The sequence below is a fragment of the Lissotriton vulgaris genome, chromosome 2_1, assembly GCF_964263255.1.
Source record: "Lissotriton vulgaris chromosome 2_1, aLisVul1.2, whole genome shotgun sequence".
Lineage (NCBI taxonomy): Eukaryota > Metazoa > Chordata > Amphibia > Caudata > Salamandridae > Lissotriton > Lissotriton vulgaris.
This window is the reverse complement of record NC_141687.1, coordinates 2,028,369,603-2,028,382,176: the sequence shown is the minus strand read 5'-3', so window position 1 is coordinate 2,028,382,176 and position 12,574 is coordinate 2,028,369,603. Positions and strand designations below refer to the sequence as shown.

The 12,574-nt window shown below is 45.5% G+C and overlaps 1 protein-coding gene across 1 annotated transcript in view; it reads left to right on the top strand.

Annotated features, from left to right (window-relative positions):
• The window catches only part of LOC147733683 (CDC42 small effector protein 2-B-like), a 194,431-nt gene extending 187,541 nt beyond the window's left edge, over window positions 1-6,890 (top strand). The window contains exon 5 of the mRNA XM_086958255.1: window positions 5,597-6,890. The gene's annotated coding sequence lies outside the window, so the exon portion shown is untranslated. The remainder of the gene's footprint in view (window positions 1-5,596) is intronic.
• Window positions 6,891-12,574: the final 5,684 nt, after the last annotated feature.

Below are 12,574 nucleotides of genomic sequence, written 5' to 3'. Positions count from 1 at the left end.
CCGATCAGCCAACCACGCCCTCGCCGCCGTCCCCCGCATCCGAAGAGCGACCACAGGAGGAAGGTCCTTCTCCTACCTGGCCGCCAAGACCTGGAACTCCCTCCCTCCCGACCTGCGCCTGACCCAAGACCACCTCTCCTTCAGGAAGAAGCTGAAGACCTGGCTGTTCGAACAGTAGCGGCACCCCCCACCCCCCTCCCCCCCCCAGCGCCTTGAGACCCTATGGGTATGTAGCGCGCTCTATAAGTGTCACTGATTGATTGATTGAAGTCTTTCGGCAAACTAATTGTCAGAATCCTGTGTTTTTCAACAGGAGTAGTGTTAGGAAATACTGCTTCCAACTGGTCAAATTTTTCGGCAAGCCAGAAAGGCATGTCATCCTTATCCTGGGGGCGCTTGCCCATCACTGCATTAACCATGACAGGACTGAGCTTCATTCCGCTCGGTCCGGCTGGAAGTACCGCAACACCTGGGGCCCCGCCCGGGAGATTGCGGGTAATGTACTGCACTAACGACCGAATTACACTAATTGCGACTGCATGTAGCAGCCGTAAATCTGCAATGGGTACCACTCCATGCCGAGGATGCGGTGTAAATCCAGCCAAAACAGGCCAAGTAGTGCCTGGAATGGACAAAGGACCTAACCGTGTTGTTAAAGTGTGGGGTAGGGTGCCATTAAACCAAACTCTGTGCTGACCAGCATTAATAGGAACTTCCTTTGTCCTATACGGAACATATTCCTGTGGCACGGCAGTGGGTGTATAAGTGTTGAACACACCAATATCTGCGTTCTCAGCAGGGAAGGTCACCCACGAGTAGATAATCTCGAAAGGGTAAGCTTCTTCCGCACTCAAAACCATAATAACTGCCATGCCTTCCAACACGACGTTATAAGCCTGCAAATGATTGTGGACCGCAATTCGACTGTGTTGCGGTATGTCAACCGCAGCCATAGTGACACAGTAAGAAAGAGGTACAATAAAATACCTATGTAGCACAACTGGGTAGTAATTCAAAAATAAACCTTTTGAAAAGATTCAAGCTTGAAAAGACCTATGTAACTATAGGTAGGTTTGTCCGACACCACTGTCTTCCGGAAACAATAGTGAAGGGGGTTAAGGACTGATTTTAGTACTACTCGAGTGTCATGTAATAAGACCACCAACGATTGGGCGCCATGTAGCAGGGATTCTGCTCCTACACAGAACTGTGCATAGAGACTTGGAACCTCAGTGAATTAGGGTGTGCCAAAACTCACCTTAGTATCCAAAATCCCCTACCAGACTAGCAATCAGTGTTTCATTGGTTCTTATTCAACCCCAATGATTAGACAACCCAGAACATGAACTTAGAACACCTCTGGTAACGTGGAACACATGAACACTTTCGTTATACTAACATACCAGTCCAGAACGAGGAGTAAATGAAGACACGTGCAAGTTTGAAATATTTATTTCTAATGCCGTGTTCTCAGGCGCAGTATCTTAGCTAATACAAGCAAACCTATTATAAGCTACAAGGTTAACAGCATAGTTACTATTCCATAAAATACAAAGGGAGAAACTAGTATATTATATTATATCTAAAGAAGGTCTCTTTGGGTTTTAGAAGGGCAGCCCCATACCTCTGGTCATAGTAGAAAGGGATCACATCATCTTCTACACCAGCTCTCTGCATGCGAATATTCATCAAGTGTGTTTGCATGCTCTGCTCTGTGCAGTGCATTATTAAACGCGCCAAAAGCCAGAGTTGGCCATAGCTGCATATGTGTTATGTCTAGGACGTGGGCTGATCAGACCGAACAACAACCACTGTGTTGAAATAACCTTGAAGGCCACTGTTCAGACATAGCTTACCAAGCAAAGCTGATACTATAGGAAAACATATCATTCTCGTGTGAAGCAAAATATTCTACTAGGCGCAAAGCATAAATAACAATGTGCCGTGTGCAGAAGCAGCAGAAAGGAAAAATGGCATTTAAACTTCTAATAAGCTCATGCTAACTTAACGCAGTGTGAAGGCAAAGCCCGTCTCCATGACGGCGTCTAGTGTGGTTCCGACACCACTTCATCCCTATGCACCTGATGTAGGTATCCTGGTTCTTGGGGTATCCACATGTGGGGTGGCTCTCCAACCTTCCTTGATCGAAGCGGTTCCTTTGGGAAGGGTCCTAGAACTGTAAAATTCCAACCACGACTTACCCTGTGCTATCCTATCGACTTTTGACATAGGGTACCCACTGTACACCCGGGCGCCTGGGGTCCCTGGCTACTTACCTTGGGTGATTCTGTGTTTCCCCTAGGGTTCGCCATCCTTGGGTACTAGTCCCGTTTTGGTACGTAACTCACATCCCACTATTTTAGTATAAGGTCCCCCAAACTCCTGTTGGGCCCTATGTTTTCTTATGCTACATATTTATTTCTAATGTATTTCTTGTGTTTAATTGGTATCTCCATGTAAGAGATACATCAAATAAGTGTCAAGTGTGTGCTAATAAAGTATTTGTATATTCATCTGGTGCGGTTATTTCTTGTGAGAAAAGCTTCCTCACTGACTGTAGGGGTAAATGCACTTGCTTACACTCTCCTTGATGAGCCTTAGCTGCTCCCCACAGCTACCCTTTGAGAACTCTGTTTTTATTAGGGACCTAAATACTATCACTAAGGGTTTCCTGGACTCCGTGCCTCACCATAGATAGACACTACAAACTGAGCCAGCCTCTTACACATTACCTATAGAGTAAGCAGTCACATCCGGTAGAAACAAACTCAAGAAGTGGAATCGGGGAACTTGCTTACAGCCCGTTATGATGGCTAGCATGTATGGCAGCAATGAAGGACCTCCATTTCTGTCTGTCTTGAGCACATTTCTATTAGTTGCCCCAGTTGTGGTTCAAAGTCTTCATTTTGGTTTCCACAGTTCAGCTGCTCTTTCGCCTGTCTCTCTTCCGTTTGCTTTCTGAGGTCCAGTCGTGAGCTGTTATTGTGGTGATATCTTCTGATGGTGTCCTATCCATGGTCTTGTAATGATGGTGTCCATGCCCTCTTGCTTGCATCTGGTGAGCAGTTCTTGGTTGGAGATTGTCTGCGGCCAGAAAATGTGCAAGACGCTCCTCCGGTTAGTGCTGTGAAACATTGACAGTTTGGTTATTTCGCTTTTTGTCATTATCCCACATTCTGATCTATACAAGAGTGTGAACAGACCACAGCTCTGGTAAACCCTCAGTTTGATATTGGTGCTGTACTGCGATGGCCTCCACAAAATGTTCCGCATCCAGAAGGCATTCCTGGCCTTGTTCAATCTGCTCTTGATGGCACCACCTGCCCCTCCATCATGTCTGACAGTACTGCCTAGGCAGCTGAACTCTTCCATTATGGCTAGGCCCTCTCCATATCCAGGGGAATAGGTAGACCCAAAGTGTCACTGCCCATCCTTGAACTAGTCCACATCGAAGTACAAATAACTCCAAAAATGACGATCACTTTTTCTTGTGATCTTCTTCTATAAATGTGAGTAAAGATTCTCAGCCACATTGGATCCTCCTAGATTCAAGGATTTCCTCCACGGGCTTGGTTTCATTTAAGTGCTAATCATCAATACTTTATTTTTCCTTATTCATGTTTATTATTACTCCTTCTTTTCTGTTGACTGCCAGTTTCTTGTAGAGACCGTGTGTACTTGGCTTTTGTTCACCATACTAGTGACATAGGTTTTAAAAAATATTTACAGAGCCAACGTCCAGTTAATAGCCCTAAACTTAAAGAGGGTCCTGACGGCCCTAAATGACTTTCTGGATCACGTTACCATTGTCCCTGATGGGTAGACGCAAAATGGTGATGCTACCAAGGTGCCTATACGCACTCCAGAACTCATCTTGCCCAGTTCCGCAATGAATCTTCAAACCGCTCAATACAATTCTTATTTCACTACTGTGGGCTGGTCGGCATAAGCAGAGTAGCTCTCACGCGTAGATATAAAGAAGGCGGATTAGAGGCCTCTCGCTTTGAGTTGTACTACTTTGCGGCTCAGCTCCAACATGCGTCCCGCTGGTTTGAGGACGGGGACACCTCGGAAAAGCAGCTCTTAGCAAGCCAAGTAGACCCAGGGGACCTCGCAGCAGCACTGATGAGGGGGAGGGCAGTGGAAGGGGGCCTGCCCTACTTGGTGCGTCAAACTGCAACTATTTGGCAACAATTTGTAGAAAAGGTGCTGAAGGATGCACCCTTCCATAGAGAGCTACCCATTTGGATATTGGCTCCACTCAGAGATTTGAATGCCCATATATCCTTTCAGGCCTGGATGGAAGGCCGATGTGAGGTTCTCGTGGATCTCTACCCAAATTAGACGTTCCTAATGTACGAATAAGCCTGTGCGGGCTTGGCGCTTGGGCAGGGTCACTTACTACAATACAGGGGGATACGGGATGTAGTGAATATTACCTGGCCTCAATATCCAAACATGCCGCAGCTGAAACCCTAGATTTGATCCTTACCTGTGGTTCTGGCCGCAGATTGATATTGATCCTTTACAAGGCTATGAGACTGGATTCAGCGGTCCAGCCCCGTCGTGGCGAGCAGCATTGGAGAGGGACCCGATTATGCAAATAGAGGACGGTACTGACTGCTATCTGCGTACTTTCACACAGTCTCCTGCAACACCAGGTTTAAATTGATCCATTATAACTTCCTACACCGCAGGGACCCTCATTACCCCGGCAGAACTACGATGCAGCTCCCAAAACAATGATGGTAGGTGCCCCAGATGTGGTGCAGAGGAGGCAGACATTCTTTATCTGTCATGGGCGTGTCCTGAGAGGCTGTAGTTCTGGGCACAGGTGGTGAAAAAGGTGCGAACGAGCACAGGTCTTCCCATAAGAGAAGATCAAATCCAATGTTTGCCAGCCCATGTGCGCAAACCTAAAAAACGAAAAAGACCATACAAGTTGCTGCAACTCATGGTTGTTCTGGCCAGATGTAGAATAGATATAAATTGGATGGGGCAGAGAAGCATGGATATACCTACATGGCTGTGAGATGTTAGGGAAGGGACCCATGCGGAAGAAACGCATATATGAAATTTACTCGCAAGGATGATATTTTACAGGCAGAGCTCATGGAATGGCGTAAGCTGTGTAGCTTGGCCTTGGACTCTGGGAAGGAGGGGAGTGACCATAGTGATACAGCGCTTAGCAGGACCTGTTCAGATGTAGCGGATGACCGGGCTGGGGAGTACTCAGGGGGTCAAGTGCAATGATTGCCGCCCCATCCCCCATTGTTTATAGTGAATTTTGACAATGCCAATAATGTATTTCTCATTGTCAAGTATGCCACAGCCTTAATTTGGGATTTGGGTTAAGCAAAAAATACCGATCTATTGTATGCTGTAATGTTGATTTATTTTTTTAACAATTAAAAAAGGAAACATAAAGGTTTAAGAAAAAAAATATATATATATATATATATATATATATATATATATATATATATATATATATTTATTTATTTATTTATTTACAGAGCTACATCTAAACTAGAATGACATTGTACTTTTCTCTGTAGTCTTTGTGGTGTATAACATTGTGTTTCTTTTCTTGCAGTACCTCACATGCCAAGAATCCACTGGGAACCAATTACTAGTGTATGTGAAGAGTTTTGACACCGTACATGCATAATTCCGGCTGCAACATGTCAACATTAGTTTTGATAGAACTAGCTTTTTGTCTATTACCTATTTGGCTAATAAATCAAGATGTTAGTATCATAGTTAAAATATTAGTTATTGAGTTTTCAAAAACGAAAAGTGCTTTTAGTCTTACACGTTGGTGTAATTTTTTGATTGCTTGATTATTGCATTTGAAATGTATAAATCTGTCTGCAAACCACATATGATGCACAATTTTACGATTAGGACTGATCTGTACTTCAAATGACTTTTGATGACCCTAATAAAAGGGTTGATTATCCACTTATGGTAACTTGATGAAGCACTGCATAGTCTACATGTCTTTCCTTTGCCATTTAATGGACCAGGTAGTTACGTTGGACAGAGCTGAAACCTTAGAAGTGGGAGACTGAAGCTTTGCAATGTCGTTATTTAATTTATGTTAATTGCCACAAATCTTTCAAATCTAATATTTAAATTTTAACATTTTGCAAATCAACTTCATAAGAATGCATAAGATTGTTCTAAGCAACATCAATGAAACACCTTGTTGATTGTGCTTGTTTTTCAATTTCTCATTTCAGTCGAGCAAATTCTCTTTAACTGGAGCTGCAGCATTTAATGCACTGAAGTGGTTGGGGTTTTTTTCTTAAACAAATGTTTTGGGGATCATTCTCCTTTTGAATATACTGAAATATGAATTTGGATCATTCATAAAATTATTCAAGTTCAGTTAACTGTTATTCAGGAGATATCGGTTGCCTAATTTGTTTGCAACATAGCAGTGGTTTGATTTTTGCCAAACGGATGTGTATATATATATATTTGGATTGTTTCAAATGCATCTTGTAGGTAAAGGATGCTTTCAATTTGTTTGGGCTAAACAGTAACATTGTAAAAGCAACTTATGAGCTTTTGAGCATTTTCCTCAGTTGCATTGCCCTTTTTGTTACATGAACGCAGTTTTTCTTTTTTAGATAACTTTCACTTATTTACTGCTCGGTCACATTTTGTCCTTGATGTATACCTTCCTCCCTTTCAAACCATTCAAAATCCAGATTTGTTCCATTTTGTTTTTTATAAAGTTGATATAATTTGTATATTTGTAGTATTATTTGGACAATAAATTGTATTGTCTTGAGGGTAATATTTTCCCAGTAAGAATTAGGACAATTTATTGCAATATCTTTTTTTTCCTTTACAATTGAATTAAATTTTTTTAACTTTTCCATTTGTATTGTTTATTTGCAAACGTGTTTACATTTGCCAGTCTGATATGTATTTACAAAATTCCTGTTTAACTAGACAGGTGTTAATATAGATGCAGTAACAAGGACTGTCATTGTTTCAATTTCTTGTTGAAACAACCTAGAAAGAACCATCCTCAGGTTGATTGTGTTTCAATGTCCTCCCCAAAGACAAAAAAATAAACATAATCCTGGAACACTGTACATGCACTTATATTCGTCAGTGTCATTCATGAGTCTCTGGAATGCTAACTGGACTGCCCAATCGGAATAGCTTGCATTTTGAAACGCTCCAGGCAGTGAAATGCTTGGAGTCCTCTTCCGCCTCCTATTGATGATATGCTCTGTCCAAATCGATTATTGAAAACACTGTAGTACCAGATACCCCTCCCAACATTTATTGTAAATTAATTGTGTATTGGGGAACTGTCGAACCATATTGCATCATTCAAACAGGATGCAAGTCAACACATGGATGGCCGATAACTAGTCAGAATTGCTTCTGGTGGATCGAGACATCCATCTATGGGGTAACCAATGGTGGCCTAGAGCCCTTGGTACCCCTCCCCAGCTGAAAAGCGTGGTTAAGAATTTTGGAGTTCTGATAGACAGCACCCTTTCGTTCAAGGTGCAGGCCAAGGCTACCTAAACATTGCCATGTCTCTGACCTCCTTCGACGGCTTCACTAGTTACCTATAGAACAGAGTTCACCTTAAGACCTTGTGCACCACACATAAGATCCTGCATGGCCCGTGTCCACACATTGTGAGTGAGATGTGCTCTGTGTATACTCCAGCTCGGGCCTTGCGCTCTGTGGACATGCACCTGGCCTGTGTCTCGCAGGTACGCAGGACCAGAGCAGGAGGGTGCTCTTTCAGGGCACTGTCACCCAGCCTCTGGAATACCATCCCTCTTGCTGTCCGTGACATGCAAGACCATTGGGCTTTTAGGAAAATCATTAAGACGTGGCTTTTCTCCAATCTTAAGCCAACCGCCTCTTTGTCCGCCTCTATCAGATTTAGCGATGGGACGCCCCGTTGCTGGGGCAGCCATGCGCTCTATAAATGCTGATAACATAACACATAATCTTAATTATCCTGAACCCTTGAGAGAGCCAACCAATCGACTAAATTATGTCGTTACACAACACTTGTAACATTTTCTTAACTCAGTTTCTCTATTTACATTACAATACCTTCTGTCTTCCAAGTCTCACATTTTCACCCAAAACAATTTTGTGTTTAACGCCAATACTTGCCCAGTTCTTCCTTGAATACATCATTAAACTCCTCCCTCAACTTAGCTTACATATAACCAGCGCACTCACTAGCACCCACAATGTACATGGGAAGATTCACTCTGGATTCTAGACTCATTCCCATAACTTCTTAATGTGGCCAGCCCAAAATTGACACCCCCCTTTTCTGCTCCGAACACTAACTCTTCTTCTGTCTTTAAATTCCACATCTAACGGAAGGTCAATTCGGTTACTTCAGGAGCTACCAGGTCTGTTCCAATTGCCTCTTTCCCATTATTTTCTCAACACTTCATGCCCAAAATTTGCATACCTGATACACATAACTCCATCCATTACTTCGACTTGCACCCCATCCGTTCACCCTGCGCATTTGTGTATTCCTTTGTTAGCATTTCCCATTATGTTTTGGCCCCATAAGGCCACTCCATCTTCCCCTTATGGCCCATTCCATTTCATTCCTTTAGCATTTACACAAATTACCCCTCTGAATTGCTTCTTTCACACACACCCAAAATTACCACGTTTCTTGCATCTGTTACAACCCTTATTGACGATAGGACAGTGTTTTGCACTTGCTAAATGGCTAGGACTACCACAACCTTACAACTGGTGCTTTTTTTCTTCATAATAATACTGTTTGTACTATAGCCTTCCTTGCTATCCCCTCTTGCAGCATCCCCTTTCCTATCACACTTCTTGTTATTAGCATAACTTTGCTACAACAGATACATTTAGTTTAGTATTAATTTTAAACCCTTCCACCACACACTTTTTTAATGACTCAATCATCCTAATAACATTTATCGCGCCTTTAAGCGTAGGTAATCTATCCCTAACCATTACCTTTCTTCAGTCTTATTTGACTTAGTCTTCATCAAAACCTCAGCATATGTAAAATGGTCAGAGTCACACAACACTACCAAATCCTTCAATGCAGACATGCATTTAACGATTTCTCCCCCTCACTTTGACTTCTAGATTAAAACATTAATCTTTCAAGAACCACAGTCCCCCTTTTCCATACCTCTCCTGAAAGAGTTTGCCAGCTTTTGATACATTTAAATCCCCCAACATTTCCCAAACTAGGCAGATTTTTTAATTCCTACATTCCCATTGCACCAAGTGATTATTTTTGTAAATAGTATTGCCTAGATAACTTAAATTCACCATTTTCCGAAACCTCTACATATGCTTGGTAAGGTCTACCCACGTGTCCCAGTCAATTGGTGGTTCTCCATGTTCTGCCAAGAATGGAGGAGGTTGTTGGATTTTGATGTTCCCACAATTACTAGTTGTTTAGGCCATCAATCAATCAATCAGGGAAACTTCAAGCGCACTACTCACCCATGAGGGTTCAAGGCGCTGGGGGGGCAGCGAAGGGGGGTGGTTAGGAGTGCAACTCTGGGTTAGCTGAAAAGCCAGGCTCATCCTGAAGGTGTGCAGGGTGGGGAAGCGTCTGATGTGGACTGGGAGTTTGTTGCAGGCCTTGGCATGCTCTTCTACCCGTTCTGATTCTGCAGATGTGTGGGGTTTCTGCCGGGGCGAGATTGGCCGAGCGGCGGTTTCTTTTGGGTACGTGAAAACAGACACTTTCGTTGAGGTATTTTGGTCTGATATTGTTTAGTACTTTGTAGGCGTGGGTGAGTAGCTTGAAGTTTACTCTTCTCGAAGGGGAGCCAGTGGAGGTCTCGCAGGTGTTTGGATATGAGCTCCTGTCGAGGGGTGCTGATAATGAGTCTGGCTGCGCTGTTCTGGATGGTCTGGAGTTTGTGTAGTAAGGGATTTGTTGATTCCAGCATTGCGGGCTATCCTGTAGTCCAGTCTGTTGGTTATGAGTGTGGGGATGACAGTCTTTCTGGCTTTAGGGGGATCCACTTGAAGGTCTTGCCGAGGATGTGGAGAGAGTTAAAACAGGTTGAAGCAACTACGTTGATCTGGTGAGTCATGGTGAGGGAGGAGTCGAGGATGATGCCAAAGTTCTGGGCGTGGTCCGTAGGGGTGGGTGGGTTTCCAGGGCGGGTGGCCACTAGGTGTTTTCCCAAGCTGTGGGGGACGGGACGAGGACCTCAGTCTTGTCCGAATTGAGCTTTAGGCAGCTCCTGCTCATCCAGGCTGCAACGTCCTTCATTCCTTCCTGGATACTGAGTCTAATTGCTTCAAGGTTCTTCATGAGGGAGAGGAGGAGCTGGGTGTCATCTGTGTAGTATACTATGCGAAGTCTGTGCTGTCTGAGGATGGCGGCGAGGGGAGACATGTGGATATTGAAGAGCGTGTGGCTGAGCGATGATCCTTGGGGTACTCCGCAGATGATCTCTGTGGGTTCAGAGAGGAAGGAGGGAGTCTGATCCCTTGGGTTCTGCCGGCTAGAAAGGAGCGGATTCAGTCGAGGGCGGTTCCCCCTATGCCGGCGTCGTGGAGTCTGGCTGTGAGAGTGCGTTGGCAGATAGTGTCGAAGGCTGCAGAGAGGTCTAGTAGGATGAGGGCTGCGGTGTGGCCCTGGTCGAGAACGCAGATGTTTGTGGCAGCAAGGAGGGTGGTCTCCGTGCTCTGGTTTCTGCAGAATCTGAACTGGGAAGAGTCAAGGATGATGTTCACTTCGATGAAGGTGGTAAACTGGGCCTTGAAGATTTTCTCAGTGACCTCAGCTGTGAAGTAGAAGAGAGATGGGGCAGTAGTTCTTCAGGTCCGTCGGGTCGGCAGAGGGTTTCTTGAAGAGGGGCTTGACCTCTGCCTGCTTCCAGTCGTCAGAAAAAGGCCGAATTCGAAGGTGGTGTTGATGGTGTGGTGTAGTTCGAGCGCTATGGCGGCGGCGTTTACTGTGGAAGATGTGCTGTGGGCAGGTGTCAATGGGGGCTCCTGAGTGGGTGCTTCTCATGATCGTGGTGGTCTCTTCGGTGGGGACTTGGGTCATGTTGGGCTAGCTGTCCTTGCTGGAGGGGAGGGTGGTTTCTGGAGTTTGTCCGCTGTAGTCATAGAGGGTCTTGATCTTTGTCTGGAAGTATAAGCTAAACTTGTTGCAGAGGTCCTTGGAGGGTGGGACGTCCGTGGCTTCGCTGGGTGGTTTGGTGAATTGCTGGATGATGTTGAAGAGTTCCTTCGGGTTGCTGGAGTTGGTGAGGATTTTGTTCCGGTTGAAGGTCCTCTTGGTGGCTCTTATGCATTGGTGGTATTCTGTCATGGCGTTCTCATAGGCGGTCTGCTTTTCGGTGGCTTTGCTGTTTCTCCATCATTTTTCGAGGCATCTGCAGGAACACCTGGCTTCTTGGAGGTCAATGGTGAACCACATGACCTTCAGAGGGCGCTGTCTGTTGGGGTTGCGGAGGGCTGCAAGCTTGTCTGTGCAGCTAGAGATCCAGCGGTGAAGCTCCTTGGCTGCGGATTTGGTGTTGGTCGAGGCAGAGGGGGGTCATGGATGAGGCTGGAGTAGAGGTGTTCTTCTGTGACCTTGCCCCAGTTCTTTTGTGGTGGGTGCGGCATGGGCAGGTGCATGGTGGTGTTGAAGGAAAAATGTACTCAGTGGTGGTCTGTCCAGAGGGGCTGCTAGGTGTGGCTGAAGCAGACTTTGTTCCCTCCTGCGAAGATAGATCAAGGGTGTGTCCTGCCTTGTGGGTGGGGGTGGTGACGAGCTGCTTCAGTCCGAGGTTGTCTAGGAGGACAGTGGAGTCTGGGTCGCTGCGGTTGTCTAGGTGAAATTTCAGGTCTCCGATGAGTATGTAGTCCATGGAGGCAATAGCGTGGGGTGCGATGAGGTCGACAATGGTGGTGGTGAAAGAAGAGAATGGCCCAGGTGCTCTGTAGGCTAGGGTGCCTTGGAGCGTAGTTCTACGGCTGGTCTGGATCTGGAAATGGAAGTGTTCGTCCGGGTGGATAGTCTGAGGCAGCTCTCATGTGCGATGGCGAGTTCTACACCTTGGCTGTCCTTCTTCTGGATCTTGTATTCGTCTAGGATGGCGGTGGTGATGTCCGGGACGAAGGAGGCGTTGGTCCAGGTTTCTGTGAAGAAGGTGATGTCTTGCGAGATGGTGTTTAGGAGGTCCCAGAGCTCTACGGTGTGTCTGTGCAGGAAGCGCACGTTGAGGAGGATGCACTTCAGGGCTCCGGAGGTGTCGGCGTTTGTCGTGGGGGCGTCATGTGTGGGGGTATGGTCGGAGGCAAAGGTCTAGTGGCAGAAGAACTGGCCATGGATGGTGTTCGGAGTGGATAGCTGGCTGTTGTTCCTCCCTGGGTTTAGTGCGAGGAGACAGCTAATTTGTAGCAGTGTGGTCCGAGATCCAGGGGTTCCGGTGCTGCTCGCGTTTTTGTTTTTATTTTTTTATTTATTTTTATTTTATTTATGAAGCTTGTAGAGCGCACAGCTACCCCCGACGGGGGTGTCCCGGCGCTAAGACTGTAAGCAGGAAAAAGGGAT